Below are 11275 nucleotides of genomic sequence, written 5' to 3'. Positions count from 1 at the left end.
ACAGTGCTGCTTCAGGGCTTACAAAGCCATACTGACACAAAAAATTTTGTAAAACAACTTCCAACACTATTGTTCTAATTGAAGACATCAGGATGCCAGTCCAGAAGAAAAAAGACTTAACACTAAGGTTCAGTTGTAAGTTGATCTATTAATAGTGCTCATGTAATTCTATACTCACACTAGTGTAAATCAGTAATTACACTAAGGGGGATGAAACAAAGTCCCACTGCAGTTAATGGTGTCATAACCAGGTAAAGCCACAAAGGACCAGTAGGGCCTCTTGTTCATGGGCAGGAGCTGCCCAGAGCCACAGGCCCTGAAGTCCCAGAACATTTAGGACTTGCTTTGTCCTGCTTGGGAGTAAGGCTGAGCTGTCCTTGCCTGAAAGAAATCAAGCCTTCTTCAGCACCTGTGATTACTTCCTGGATGCATAAGAGAGCATGGTGAGATGGAGGTTAACACTGATGCTAGCTTTTCTAGTAACCTTCAGTAGTTTATACAGCCATCTGATCAATTGATGTACAAATTTTTACATGCTGTATATGTAATAGTATTTCCTTTTTCCCCCTCCATGGGGAAGAGAAGAGCGTAATACCATTGTAAAAGAGCCAGAGAACCCCCCTGCAACAAACTCTGATTTTCAGCATGCCACTTATGTGAATGTTAATGACATCCAGAAGAGCTGTAGGTAATGTGATGCACTTGAAGATGTTTTAGTTGGTTTTTAGACTTGTAATCCAGCATTTAAAAAAAAAAAAAATTCTTCCATTTGATTTATTAGCTTATAGGAGAGTAAAGGCTTATGATTTACATGTTTCTATGTACTGTGACCGTGATGTCTGCAGGACAAATGAAGATATTGCTGAAGGAACAAATATTTTTGATAGACATTTCAGCAGAAATTTCCTGCTAATGAGAGCGAAAGAAGTTCTGGAAGGATGGTGACATGCTACAAAGTGGAGTGTAGCCCAAGGGAAAATTCAGCTGATTTTTAAGCTGGTTAAGGTATGGTGATATAGCACCCTGGACTACTTTCACTATAAATGAATTATTTGTCTATTATGTAATTACTAAAGAGTGTTTTGGATAATGCAACAAATATTTCTTGGTTTCTGATACTAAAATGGGATTTAGCTTGCATGAGCTTTTGTATGGCTTAGTTTTATATGCACACCACAAAATGCACTATGTAGGCAGACTGCAGAAACCATTTTTATTTCCACATTTGTGTTTAACTGGTTTGGGTGCTACAAGCTGTGGATAATGGCAAACCAGCCTTTGCAGAAGAGATCTTCCACTTATACTGGAAATCACTATGCAAAAAGCATTTTTAGTTCCATTTCTTCTATATTTTCCCTTGGGCTTTTGACTCCAGTCCCAAGGAAGTATTTGAAATGCACACTGGAGCCTCACATTACCTTTTTGACTACACCTTGGCCTCTTCCTTCCCTTTCACATGAAAGGCACCAGGCTGCCCCTCATCTTGCTTGGCCTTTGCGTGGCTGCATTTTTCCCCAAACCCTATCTTTCTTGCTCCAAGTTGCTGCCAAAAATTAGGGCAGCTTCTGCGTTAGCTCATGGCAGAGCTAAAGCAGAAGCCCAGCTTTTAGGCAGGCGCAGCCAACCCACAGAAACCAGTATTTGTTCCACAGCCAGCAAAAACATTGCAAGTCTACACTTTAACCACAGGCCTTGAATAAGTCAATAGGTGGCCTTCAGCTCTTAATTTCCAGTTCTCTAGACAGGGAGGGAGTAGCCATGATTTGCTCTGAGCTCACTAGCTTCTCTTTCCCTTATTCCTTTTTCCTCTCTTGTTACACATTCCAGTCCCTTTTGAAAATATACACGAGAGCTCTTGGATTAACAGTCAGGCAGGTATATTCAGTGAATGTTTCCCAGTCCTAGAGTAGCACAGTTCAACATTTTAGGGAGGTATGCTGTGTCATTGTGAACTGCTGTCCCCTGTTAAATTACAAATCTTATTATCTGATAGAAATCATTTAATTTCAAAGCAAAAATTAATACTAAAGCAAAAATTTTTATTTAGATGCAAGGTAACCTATGTGGACAAATGTTACTTTACTGAACGGCCTTTAGAAGCAATTATACCAACAAGTGACAAAAACATAATTGTCTTCCTTGGCAACAGACCCAGTAGCTAGCAGCCTGGCAACTGACCAGTTATTGGTCACAAGGCATGTGATGATTTCTCTGATAGCATACCCATTGTCAAGCACTTACCTTTTTCCTGACAGCACTGCATGTTTGAAGTATAGAAGGTTTAGCCAGATCGAGAAGAAAGCATCTAGACTCCTCAGACGTACATAAACTAGGAGGCACTCCAAAAGAATCACTAATCCAGTGAACTTTGGTGAAAGTCATGATTAAGAAACCTCAGCAGCACTTTATGATTCTAACCTTGGAGCTCTTCCTTAGTGCCCACATATATTTCCTGTGTGAATGCCATTTCTGACAATATTCTTCCCACCACAGATTCCAGAGTCCTTGCTACTTCACTTTTCCATCTTTTCCTCAAAGTCTTACTGCCCTTCACTTGCACTGCTGTCCCACACTCACTCCTAGAGGAACCTGTTCCCTACTTTCCTTGCTTTTCTTCCCACATCTCTTCTTCCTCCCTAGCATTTCTCATAGTGACCCAAGTCCACTCAGTCCTTGACTTAACCACCCAGCTTTCTGCCTTTGTCACTGCTTTCCAATGTTATGTTCCTGTCCTTCAGGCTCCATCAGTTCTTCCTTCCATCACATGGGCAGAAAAACCCTTTTTCTTGAGATCTGAATGTGCTAGAAAATTGTTTTCTCTTCCTCATACACGAATTAACACCTGCTAGGTGTAACCTACCTTCTGCAGCTGTCCTCACCAGCCATGTGCACACAGCACAGACTGTTTATATTCCATCATGCAAGTTACTATGTTATTTTCACTTTAGTCATTTACTAATTTGAAATGTTTCTGCACTTCCTACACATTCCCCAGGACTTACTGCTAGTGGTTTCAGGCCTCAGTCATACTGACTGAACCTGGATGGAAATTTGACTACATATAGCTGTAGCACTGCTAAGTTTCACAAACCACAAATTCACCTAAGTAGATCATTCTTTCTGCAACTGCATTGCCAATTATGGTAATTGCCATTACCATACTATTGGTTGGTAATGGACTACTACACATTGGGCTGCATTTCAGACTGCTAGAGACTTCCACCTTTCTGCTTATTTTGAGCCAAAAAAAGAGCTAAGAAAAGAAGGGAAACAAAATTGGTGCTAACAGGAGACTGGGGAGGACAGCCCCCCAGGTTCCCACTTTAGGACCTGAGTTTTCTTCCACTTAACTTCTGTCCTCCCCCTAAGCCTCTTTCCTGGACAAATTCTGTTCTCTTTGCTGTCATCCTTTCAGTCACCCAATCCTTCACACTACCGCAGGCATTCCCTTCTTATACCAGACACTACCATATGTATTTCTTCTTCATGAACCCAAGCACCAGATACTCCTTCCTAGAAGTTCAACACCTACTAACTTTATTCACAATATTTAAGACATTACTGGCAAGACAGGATTTATCTTTGGCTGTCTTTAAAGTCTAGTAATATTAGGTACAAAATTATAATTTAGTACATAAAGTATTCCATTCTGTAGGCTTGAAAAAACACAATAATCACAATTGATTAAGAAGCTGTGAAAATGTTTAACCTTATCTTGACAGGATAGCTAGAGTTGGTCAAGAACAACGAGAGAGAAAGAATAATGACTTGTTAAAACCGAAGCGTTTTTACAGAAACTACTGGCTTTAGAGAACATTCAGTGAAACATCAGTAGAAAGAACCAGTGTTTCTTGCTAATCTACCATATATGTTTATTAGAGAGCTGAGATTTTTAAGATCTGCAGAGCAATCCTGTTAACTACGCTAACTAGGTATAGAGGTCTTGGTACCTTTCACCACTTCAGTGGGTGGTCTTAAAGGACCCAGATCCCCTACAAATGCAAAAATCAGGTCAAGGAATCCTGGGGAACCAGAAACAGAGCAGATGCCCAATTGACTCCAGTTAAGAAAAAAAATAGTTTCAAAAATAAAAATGGGCATTTCCAGCAGAAATTTTTTGAAAGACATTCAGAAAAGCAATGTCATGAGAAAGTAAATTCTAACAAGCCAAAAAAAGCCTCAGAGTGTCACATATGTATTAACCTATGGCTGTTGAGTCCCCCAAACCCTGTCTGGCTGTCTTCCCTTCCATAGGCTCCTGTTTTTGTCAAAAAAATGCACTTAAGCCTTTGAAATTATGCTACTGCATATGTCTAGTGGCACCAACATTCTGGCTGACTTCCTAAGCAGAGTTAAGGAGAAAACAGATATTGAGAATCTAAAAATCAGGTTATCTTTGCATTTAAACTGACATAAGCCAGCATGAAAACCAGCCTAGTTATAGCAGTGGCTTCCTTTTCCCCCCAAATAGGTGGATGATTAAGATTGCTCGTAAAGAGAAGGCAGCAGAGACAGTGATGTCCACTTAAAAGATGGGAGGTTAAAGGGACTGTCAGGAGGGAGGGAAAAAAGCTAGTGGGATAGTCACATTCAAAAGAGGAACTACTTGATTCTCATCCCTCTCTACGTACTTTGGAGCAGTCTGTTAACAGCAGTTACTGTTAAGTAACGACATACTATTAAGCAGCAGTTTGTATCACTGCTTTTGAGTTGTGCCGAGTCAATTTACTATGGTCCAGAATTCAGCCATTTAATGAAGGGAGACAGTTCTCCAGTCACCCTGTTACTTTGATCTGATAACTAGTTCTACCTGAAAGACTGAGAGGCTCCTTTTGAAACCCACCAAATCAGAATGGACTTCATATTCCCAAGATGATGCCTAATCTGCCTCAGTCAGGTAGGCCACATCATAGTGCCTCAGCCATCAGTTGATATCTTCCACAATTAGTCAGTCTTATCTTAGGACAAGCCAGTCCAACTGAACTGAGAATAAAATTTCATATATAATATCTGGGAACATAATATTTTAGGGTAGCATATTTGTTTTGAGGTCATTATCCCTAGGAAATTCTCCACTCTTAGCAAAAAGCTTTCCTTGTGCTTTGTGTACTCTAGCATAATGCAGCATGAGAAGTATACCAGGGAGAAAGCACAGGAATTTTAAAAAAATAAACCATAACAACTAGCCATTTTAATGTGCATCATTTAAGTATAATATAAGGAAGTATTATATAATAATTATTATTAAATAGTGTGAAAAGTAGATCAAATATGTATCTAAAAAGGGAAGCCAGGATATATAGTTCTAGTAATAAAGTGACAAAAGTTGATGTGTCACATCAGCCATCTTCTAGTTCAGTTGCAGACAGAAGCAATACCAAATGAGAATAAAGGCATTTCATATTAAAAAAAAAAAAAAAATCAAATTGAAGTTTTAATTCCAGTTCATGCCCCTTCAAAATTTGTTTTTGGTATTTCCCTGAGCTGTCACCCAGAGAGAAGAAAAATAATGATTTGACATGCAAGCCATAGGTTAGAATGAAAAAAGAAGAAACTATATTAGGAACAGGGAAAAAAAACCCCTACAAAATTAAAATATTAAGTGAACAAGGGTACTATTTGCAATGTCTATCTTTGAGATTAATTTTTTGTAGGGTTGCTGGATTTAGTAGTAAATGCCACTTTAGCAACATAAACATTACTCATTAAACAACTCTTATTCCTTACCCACAAGCTTTTTTATTCCTGAAACTCCTCCATCCTATGTAACAGATGCAGTACCTGTCAGAAAATACAGCATTTCTATTTTTTATTTTGCACAAAGAGCTGAACTGTCATTTCCTAGCTTTTCAGTGTGTGAATATAATGTTGATCTGATTCTAAACAACTTTTAAATGCAATTTCCCATCATAAAACCAATCAACCAGAACCTCCATCATGTAAAACTATTTCATGAGGAAAAGGGTTGGGCAGAAATATGACATTCACTTTTTAGGGGATTTTACTTTTGTTTGCTAAGCCTGGGAACACCAGTGTGTAATTTTAGTCTCTGTATGGAATGCTGTACAGTTTTAAATCATTGTATGCATTTCCCTCCAAAAAACGAAGGGCACCCAGTCTAGACAGTGATATTTCCAGTACAGCTCTTTCCCCACCCATCTAGGTCCTTCCTGTTCTGATTTTCTTTACCTCTTCTGGTTTCCAACCCTTTGATAATGCTTTACTTTTGTAAGGTTTTTTCTTCCTTTAAAAATTGTAATCTTGTATTAATTTCTCCCTCAGACTGGGGAGAAACTGAACAAGACATGCTAAAGTTATTATTGCTACCCCTTATAAAATATAAAGTCAAGCTAACAGTTACATTATAAAAGACAGAATCAGATATTGTAGATTTAATTTTAAAAATATACTTTTCAAGAGGGCAACCTAAAGTCATAATATTAAACTACAACTTGAAATATTATTGTGCTATTGACACAAGTGCAGTTTTGGACAGTACATTTTAGCAATGAAATCCCTACTTGAAGAATTCAGGAGGTACATTAAAATACAGAAGAGAAAATATTACATGTGCCTTCCTTGGAACGTTTGATAGAAAGCACAACCCTAAAGGACATCCGTACACAAGAAGTTCAAAGGACTGGCTATAGTTCTGACAACTCACCACTGAAATCAAGCCCCCTACATCTCAATCTAATATTATAATCTTGATCAGGTGCATAAGATTATATAAGACTCATTCCCAAAATGTGGGAGATTATTCTTTAAAAGGAAGTAGTGTCCACAAGTTCTTTTAGTTTCATTATTTCTCAGAGTAATTCAACATATTTAAAGAAATGTATACAGCAAAACATAAAGCACGGAAAAGTTAGTACTGCATTGTAGAATGTACCATAATTACTCAAGAGAATCATGCTGGAGGAGTAAGTTATGCCAAGGAGAACATCTGCTTCTGCCCTCTAAACAAAACACCTGTGAAATTGTTTACTTTTCAGGAAAAATTGAAGACTGATGCTAGAAAAGCACAGAGAAGATGCACAATAACTAATACTTGAACTGCTTGCAATTTTTCTTACTGCTGCTTTGTTATTACTTTTGAAAAAGGAATTTTAAAAAAATTAATTTTAAAAAAAATATTTCTAAACCTCCAATCATATTTACAGATGTCCTACTGCTCTTCTAAAATTGTATATCTATATACATACACACACATACATACATGCATATTTGGAAGTGTGATACTCCATGTAGATACAGAAGTTAATTTCAGACCTTCGAACAGAATCAAACAAGAAAAGTCACTTAATGTCTTCCTCTGTTTATAGATCTGCTTCCCTCTTTTCTGGCAGGTAGTAGGGAGTCCAAGTAAGACTGAATTGCTGTTGTACTAAGTACTGCAAAAATGCAGCATAAAATGTCACTCATAATTTAAAGAACAGATGGTAAACGTATAAAAAAAGATTAGAGTGTTTGCAATAGTAGCAACGGTTAGAATGTCCGTGTTCAAGTGTCATGAATTTTGGACTATTGATCTATGTTAGGTCAGAAAAGAAGTCTCAAAAAATGAAAGGAAAATATTAAAGACAATTTTAAATCACAGAATAAATTTTCCCCTTCCATAGCTGGAACTGAACACAAAATATAATAACTAAGTGACCTGCTATACCTAGTCTTTGTAGAAAACAGTGACAAGTACATATATTGCTATATCTGCTATAATATGGTCTTAAATTACCAACTAGAAAAACAAAAAAAGAGTGGAGCTCCTCTAGCACTGAACTCCTGCTCATGAAGATTCCTACCTCCAAGTGCAACAGAACCCTTGTTTCCTTGCAATTTAAATTCTATGCAAGTTTTGAATGTTGCCTCTAAAAAGAAAAACTGGTAATGAGTAGATAAATGATGTTTCATATATGCAAATTCCAATCTGACAAGTTTGTAAGAGAAACAGGTTGCATGAAGAAATTACCCTGTAGTGGTATTAAAAATAATATAATGCATTTGCTGTATAAGATGAACTAGGAACGAAAAGAACTCAAGTCCTTTTAAACAGTTAAGCTAAATACCTTGTCTTCTAGAACAGGTTCCTTGAACACTTGGTTTCCATTTCATGCCTGGCAGTCAACACAGCACAGCTGCTATCTATGTAATCTCCCATCCTCTATTCGTGTTTGTCGAACAATTTTGTCACTGACCTGCATCCTATTTTTCCTCAACTCCTCCAGTTTGTCAAGAGCATTTGTTGCCCTTCTGATATTGGTTTGATCTGCAAAAGTAATAAGAATACTTTGTATTCCATTACTGAATTATGGAAATATTTATCAGAGGGCACAGGCAGATCTTGGTGTAATGCCATTCGATACAGCCTTCCAGTTTCACAGTGGCATTAATAACCTTTGCCAGTACAGTCTTTTCAACAATTTATGTCCACACTGTAGCAAGTTATTTTAAGTCATACAGGTTTAACTTCATAGGATATTCTCACAGGTGTCACCAAAAGCCTTACAGAAGCCAAGACATGACTCAAAGGCATGGTTATCAAGCCAGAAAAAGAAATTAGCTTAAGTTAATGCTTCTGACAAATTCTTGCTGGTCTTGCTTATTCACTTGTTGTCTTTTAGATAACTTAGAACTACCGAAAGGATTTCTTCTTGCTTTTCTTCAAAAGCTGAACTCATTAGTCAGACACTGTTAAATTAACCAAAGATAGGCTCCCTCCCCCCATTAGAAATAAAAAAGCCCCACAACATCATCCATCCATCCATCCACCAGACTCTATAGATAAATTAGCATTTATCTGTATGATATTATTTATTTACCAGGACAAAAGGACAAATTTAATATATTTTGTCCTATTCAACCTTTAATACCCACCCCTTCAAATTTATTCTCATCTTTATATACGATCATGCAGCCAAATATTTTTCTTTGTCTTCACTTTAAAAACTTGAATTTTCTTTCCTTTTGGCAGCCATGACTTTTTCCTTAATCTCCCTCCTTTTACGAGTACAGTACTTAAAGGCAATACTAAGCATTTCATAAAATACGAAGTGTTACTAGCTGCATCTAACTAGGCCTGATCTTATTGCTCAACTTTCCACGGTTATGTGCACCTTTCTTGAGATTCAAAACATTAAAGAGTTCATTATTAAGCTGGTTGCTATTACACCTCCTATTTTCTTCCATTTGAATAGATACTATAGATGTTCAACGCAATTCTTTCGACAAGCTGCAAAGTCTAAGTACCTTTTTATCTTTGATGTTTCCCATCCCTACTTAATAACAACACTGGCACTTCTAGACAACAGTAAGTCTTTTCCTTGTCTTTATTCTGCTGCCTCCTTCCCTTCCTAGAAGTTTATTATTTTAATTTCATAGCCATTTTCCTCCCATATCATAACACATGCAAATTTAAGGTTATTTTTAAACCTCCATAATTTGCATAAACCAACTAAGTCTTCTCCAAATCAGAATATAAAATTTTATTATGAAGTAGAGTTTACCTTATTAAAGTGCAATTTTACGTGACCTTAGATGCTTATGGGTGGGATGGTCATTAATCATAGAATCATAGAATCATTGAGGTTGGAAAAGACCTCTAAGATCATCGAGTCCAACCGTCAACCCAACACCACCATGCCCACTAAACCATGTCCCTAAGTGCCTCATCTACTCGTCTTTTAAATACCTCCAGGGATGGGGACTCCACCACTTCCCTGGGCAGCCTGTTCCAATGTTTCACCACTCTTTCAGTAAAGAAATTTTTCCTTACATCCAATCTAAACCTCCCCTGGCGCAACTTGAGGCCATTTCCTCTCGTCCTATCACTTGTTACTTGGGAGAAGAGACCGACACCCACCTCGCTACAACCTCCTTTCAGGTAGTTGTAGAGGGTGATGAGGTCTCCCCTCAGCCTCCTTTTCTCCAGGCTAAACAACCCCAGTTCCCTCAGCCGCTCCTCATAAGACTTGTTCTCCAGACCCCTCACCAGCCTCATTGCCCTTCTCTGGACACGCTCCAGCACCTCAACATCCTTCTTGTAGTGAGGGGCCCAAAACTGAACACAGTATTCGAGGTGCGGCCTCACCAGGGCTGAGTACAGGGGCACGATCACTTCCCTACTCCTGCTGACCACACTATTTCTGATACAGGCCAGGATGAAATTAATCTCACATTCATACCCTGAAGTAGACATTTTCAAGCAAGCATACATTTCTGTTCCTAAAGAGGACATTCCTTGTGCGAAAGAGTTACCTTCCTCAAAGAAGGCCTGAAATAATCACAGTCAGAAAACGTGCATGATTGGTGATTGCAATGGAAGACTAACTAGAGGGTGTTTAACAACTGTGCATACAGTAAAATAACCAAAGAAAAAGCCAACCATATCCTGGGCTGCATCCAAAGAAGCGTGGCCAGCAGGTCGAGGAAGGTGATTCTCCCCCTCTACTCTGCTCTGGTGAGACCCCACCTGGAGTACTGCATCCAGCTCTGGAGTCCTCAGCACAGAAAAGACATGGACCTGTTGGAGCGGGTCCAGAGGAGGGTCATAAAAATGATCAGGGGGATGGAACACCTCTCCTATGAAGAAAGGCTGAGGGAGTTGGGGTTGTTCAGCCTAGAGAAGAGAAGGCTCTGGGAGACCTTATAGCAGCCTTCCAGTACCTGAAGGGGGCCTACAAGAAAGCTGGAGAGGGACTTTTTACAAGGGCATGTAGTGATAGGACAAAGGGGTGATGGTTTTAAACTAAAAGAGGGTAGATTCAGACTAGATATAAGGAAGAAATTTTTACGCTGAGGGTGGTGAAACACTGGAAGAGGTTGCCCAGAGAGGTGGTAGATGCCCCATCCTTGGAAACATTCAAGGTCAGGTTGGATGGGGCTCTGAGCAACCTGATTTAGTTGAAGATGTCCCTGTTCATTGCAGGGGGGGTTGGACTAGATGACCTTTAAAGGTCCCTTCTAACCCAAACTATTCTATGATTCTATGATATATATTTTTAAATACTTAATCAAAGGAAGGCTATTTATGAAGTCATAGCTCTACATGATCTATTGAAGTATACTTGTGGATGCCTACAAGAATACAATATTTCATTAAAAGAGCTAGCAGAATAGTTAGGAAGGCCAAGGTCTCACTTGGACTGATAAAAGTGAGGTCAGTCCTTTGTAAAAGGGGCAACAGCAACAATAAGAAAAAAAAAAATCAACATGCAAGTGTTTGCACAAGAAATTATGTACAGATAACATTAGAAACCTGTTAGGTAAACATTGCATA

The sequence above is a fragment of the Aptenodytes patagonicus genome, chromosome 6 (genome assembly GCF_965638725.1).
Source record: "Aptenodytes patagonicus chromosome 6, bAptPat1.pri.cur, whole genome shotgun sequence".
Taxonomy (NCBI): Eukaryota; Metazoa; Chordata; class Aves; order Sphenisciformes; family Spheniscidae; genus Aptenodytes; species Aptenodytes patagonicus.
This window is presented reverse-complemented; position numbering follows the sequence as displayed.